This window comes from Castanea sativa, chromosome 5, assembly GCF_040712315.1.
Source record: "Castanea sativa cultivar Marrone di Chiusa Pesio chromosome 5, ASM4071231v1".
NCBI classification, from domain to species: Eukaryota; Viridiplantae; Streptophyta; class Magnoliopsida; order Fagales; family Fagaceae; genus Castanea; species Castanea sativa.
Window position 1 is genome coordinate 22,062,571 of NC_134017.1, and position 5,431 is coordinate 22,068,001.

The window sequence follows — 5,431 nt, forward strand, 5'->3', positions numbered from 1 at the left end:
TTCTTCCTCCTAAGGGTACTTCTCATACATAGCTTAGGAGATGGTCCAATACCCATGTAGGGATACCCATTACCGACACAATAATATAAACCAACAACAATAATATGAACATTGAAATAAACAGATAGATATATACACAATATGTACACGAACATGGTAAAAGTAAAGCAACTATGAACAACAAGCAAAAAAGAAATGATTTTATATATATGGAAATGATGGTTACAATATAATAAAAGGGGTGGGATGGGTTTAGTTATTAAGGAGCTAACCCATCCCTATAGCCGTACCCACAAAGATTACAACAAAAAAAGGATGAGGCTTTTTGTGTAGGGTTTCCTAGAGAGAGAGAAGAGAGAGAGAGAGATTTTTTTTTTCTAAGGCTATTTTTTTCAAAATTTCCTCACTTTTCTTCCCTATTTCTCTATTTTTTCCACTATTTTTCTCCTAAAACTATATACATATATATATATATATATATTTTCTTCTCATAAATGGGGGATATTTACGGGGGAAGGTGAAAAATGGGGGCCTAGCATTAGTGTATCAGGATACACTAGTGCTAGCCGCTCGTAGCAAGGGGTGGCTAGCATTGATGTATCCTGATACACCAATGCTAGTCTCCCACTTTTGCCACTTCATCAGCCATTTTTTTTTTTGTTTGTCTTTTCTGATTTCTAGCCCGATTTTCACGCGGTTGTTTGGAGGCCTTTCCGGGCTTTGTTTTCTTTGAATTTTATATGCACATAAATATTTGAATGTCTAGTTTCCAATAGTCCTAGCCTTGTTTGATTTGGAGTTACGGTCGTTGAGATATTGCATTCAGAAAGATAGTGACGCAAAACTGAAAAATTCTTGACCTTTTTTCTTGATAAATTCCTATCTTCCAATCCAAAGCAAATATCATCAAGCCCTTTTGGTGAAAATTAGCTACGACCTTCTTTTGCAAGATGTTCTAGCCTGCTCGTTCCAATTCTTGCCCAATTGGTACAGTTTATTGCGCAAAATTGGGTGAAAAAACTGCTAGTTTTTCCTAAAAAACAGTGAAGATTTTATTAGGGTTTTCGATATATTTTTGTGATATCCTATCCATTTTAACTTTGATTTTGGTCCGTAAACTATCATTTCGAACGGAAAAATATGCCCTACGAGATGGTCTAAAATTCAACACGATCCAATAGTTGGATAAAAAAGTCTACCTTTTGACCATGCCCGATTAAGGTTTTGGTCTTAATTGCTATAAAATGGGTTTTTCAAATGTTGTGGCTTTTTGATTCACCATTCAAATATGTTGTACTTATTTTTACCCTTTTTGGATATAAAATTCATGATTTGGCACCCCCTTTTTAATTTTTTGATTTTTTGGTCTTTTTTTTTACGTGTGAATTGGGGTCAGAAAAAATACGGTATCGACACCCATTCCCCAACCTTTTGAAAATTTTCATACTCACCCCCTCCTAAAATTGAAAACTCGTCTTTGAAAAACCCAAAAATTAAGTGGTTAACTAGTTGGTATAAATGCCATGTGGCCCCCTACCACAATAAAAGTAAAAATAACTTTTTATTGATAAAACAAAACAAATCCTATAAAAAATTTTTAATTTTTTCTGCTAAGAAAAAAAATGCAAAATATGTATGAATTATAACTGTGTTTCATATGAGATTCTGGCAATTGGCTTACTCAAGATCTAATACTAAAGTTTAGCAAAAAAAAAAAAAAAGTCTAAGTCTTAGTACAAAATTAATCATATATGAATCTAACGATACAAACAAAATGTGTTTCATTTTTTATATATCAAATAGTTATTTGTATCTTTTATTTTGTTATATTTTTCTAATACTTGAGGGATACTAGTTTTATTTTTCATATAAAATGTGTCATACATCCAACACCCTAGGTATACTAATCCAGCATATAGGGAGGATGCTTCGATACATGACCACAAAATTCAATGTTGTCTGGTAATTAGATCAGACAAAGACAAATACCTACAATTCGAAGGAAGCGATCAAGAATATTTCCTGGATAGGAATTGTGAGGTTCGTCAGTTCACATGGAGAAAGGCTAAGTGGCCCAAGTCTTGAATACAGGGGGGAAAGAATTTGTGTTGTCATTTATAGGTTTACTATAAAAAGCAATAAATTTGAAAGAAATCATTGGTGGTACTTGAATTTTAAAAAATTAATAACTTGAGCAACTGATAACGACCAAAGGCTTTTTGAAGTTTAACCAATTGCTCACTGATAATGACCAAAGGTTTTTTAAAGTGTCAACTAGTACTTCAAAGTTCTACTACTTGACCAAAAGGCTTCCATAATTGGTATACTTAATAACTTGACCACAAAAAATTAATTAACCTGTGTTTTTGGGGTCTAAACAACCCCCATCATCATTATTAACTTATAGTACAAATTAAATAATCCTAATGATAGCTTAGGGTATTGTCTAAACAACTTATCATCATTCGAATTATTAATTGAATTCATTATATCAATTCAAACAAGTGGTCCTTCTCAAAAAAAAAAAAAAAAATTCAAACAAGTGGTAAATTTAATGGCGTGATGACCTAAAGCTAAATTATATAATGAGACCAACGATGACAAAAGAAACGAGATGATAAAAAATGAAATTATAAACAAGTGTAAGCAATAAGAATAACAATTATACTATGTAAAGCATGTCTAAACTTAACTCTTATTTTCACATCACCTGCTATACAAACCCATAACCAAACAGCAGAAAAGGAGAAGGTTCGGCTGGGTTATGCTATCCGGCCCATTAGTTTTTATTTTATTTTATTTATTTAGGACCCCTTTATTCAAAATTAAAAAAAAAAAAGCCCAGCCCAGCTAAGCCCCTGCGCTAGTTATTTAAACATCATACCCAAGCACAACACCCAACGGCTCTTTTTCCTTTCCTCCTTTCGTCTCTTTCTTTCTTTCTTTTCTCTCTTTTCTCTTTCTTTCTTCCTCCGCTGCTTCTTCTCTTTCTTCTTCACCGGTGTCAAAGCCCATTTTTTTGTTCTCAAAGAAGGGTCTTTTTATACATATGGCGACCAAACCCTCCTGACCGTTGATACTCAGTCTGTTCTCAAAAGGTTGATTTGGGTTTGTCAAGAATTTGGGTTTTTTCTTTAATTATTTGTTGATGATTATTGAATGTATGTAGGCAAGCTGTTTGTTGAAAGGTTTCTTAGAGGATTAATGGGTTGTTTTGGGGTCTGGGTTTGTCCATTTGTCATGGGTTATTGGTTTTTTGTTTCTGAGTTTGTATGTAAAAGCGTTGCTTAGAAAGCTAGATGGGGTTTTTTAGGGTATTGGCCTTTTGTTTATCTTTGAATCTCTGAGAATATAGATTTTGAAAACTTGGATGTTTGAATTGGCTTTTTATTTTCTTTTTATGGGGTTTGTAGGGTTTCTAATGCTGTTCCCTTTGTTATTGTCTTATGAAACAGGTTGCAATCTGACTTGATGGCCTTAAAGGTAAGAACCTTGTGACTTAACCTAAATTTGTCCATAATTGAGATGGGTTTTTCTTTTGTTGTTGGGAAAGAACATAAGGTTTTTCAAAAAAAAAAAAAAAATTGTGCAACCAAACGGTATCTTTGAACTCACAATTTGATTCCGGTAAGTGAAGATTTGGTTGTTTGGATTTGAGTTTGGGTAGGTCTCTTCTTTTTAATTTTTAATTTTTTTAATGCCTCTTCCTTCTTTATATTTTGAAGATTTTATCTTATAGGTCTTAGATATACCATACTTACTATGACTGTGATTAGAAGTCTGCTTGCAAGTTGCAGCTAAAAATTTGTAGTTTTCTTAATTTCTTTCGTCAAATGTACTTTTTTATCAATATACACTATAGGGGAAAAAAAAAGGACATGTTTGAGTTGTCTCTTTCTTCTGGTAGACAGATTTATGGAAGTAAACCAAAATATATAAAATCTATTTGCACAAGGGCATCGCAATGCAGTAGAGGCGTAAGTAGAAAGCAACATGATAGATATAGTTTGGTTATGTTAGTTTTAAGAATGTTATTTTTTCTTGCTATGTATTTTGCCATATAGTGTTTGGGTTCTGAAAGTTTACCCATTAATGTGGGCTGATACTCTAGCAGTACATATAAAGTTGTGGTGTGCTATCATAATTTTTTACCGTTTAATATAAAAATAATACTGGAGGACTTGAATTTATGGTTCTTCTTTTTATCTTATATGAATAGTTTATATCTTTAGCATATTATTGATAAATCCAAATCTAATTCACTACAGTCCTCGTACTACTGCGGATGCATTCTCCACTGTTAAACACACACAATACTGTCAATACATTAGGTGATTGCATGCTTTTCGGGCTCTGGCAAAATATTTTTCGTTGTCATGTTATAGTTTCTAGAAACTGCTTTGCAATTTGAGTTTGGTCTCTAGCCAGAGGATGCTTTTTTTTTTGGTTCAAAGATGAACGTGCGGTTGAGGTTGTTTTCAAAATCATTATCGTAGATAAGTGTGACCATCACTGTAATCTTATAGGGTGCATGTGTAACTTATCACTAGAAAAAATTGGGTGACAATTGAACTGCCTTCTTCTCAAATAGAACTGCCTTCTTCTCAAATAGAACTATATAGATCTCAGCAAGTTGAATAATAAAGTAATGGTAAAAAGAGAATGACTCATAATAGAAGAGTTCATTGCTCAGATTACATAAAAAGTCTCACACTCTAAAAGCAGAATAAAGAGCCTAATGTTTCCGCCTTTCTAGGAATATTCTTTATAAATATGTATCCTGACTATTAGCTGCCCCTCCAAACACTTTTTAAAGTCCCACGTGCTCTTTCTTTTTTAATGAATTTCTCTATGATGTTGATTCAGTAGATTTTGGAAGTTGGAGGTATTTTATGGTAGTACAATGTGGATTTTTGCTTAATTCTCAAGGGATTATTTCTTAATTCTTTTATTAAAATAAAACTAAATGGAAGGTTTTCATACTTGTGTACTTTTATTGTTGATTTTGGCAGGCTGAAAACCAAAAAGTTGCTCTAGAGTTTTGGAAGAGAGCTCTAAACCCTCTAACATGGACAGAAATACTGCGTCAAGCATTGGTTGCTGCTAGTTTTGGTTCAAAGCAAGGTGCAATGCAGAGTGAAGATCTTAACAAGGTATTAAAATTATTAACTCTTGGTTTTGCACCTAATTTAAGTGTCCGTTTGGAAACAGTTTTTCTTGTTTTTGTTTAAAACCTTTTGTTGAAAGTACTATAGATAAAAGGTAAAAGTTAAATAAAATAAGTAGGTGACTCACATGGAACCCACAAATAGTAGGAAAAATGAGCAATAAGTTGCCTTAATTGGTTTCTTATCATATGAATTTGATCACTAATGAGAAATAAGATTATTTTTTATTTCAAAAGATTTGAACATGTGCAAAAAAGAAAAGA

At 32.7% G+C, this 5,431-nt stretch overlaps 1 long non-coding RNA gene across 1 annotated transcript; it reads left to right on the forward strand.

The window, feature by feature from the left end:
- Window positions 1–2,959: 2,959 nt before the first annotated feature.
- LOC142633969 (uncharacterized) lies at window positions 2,960–5,147 on the forward strand. The gene is made up of 3 exons (XR_012844008.1): window positions 2,960–3,098; window positions 3,456–3,483; window positions 5,013–5,147. It is a non-coding gene; the product is annotated as an uncharacterized LOC142633969 (long non-coding RNA).
- The last annotated feature ends 284 nt before the right edge of the window (window positions 5,148–5,431 follow it).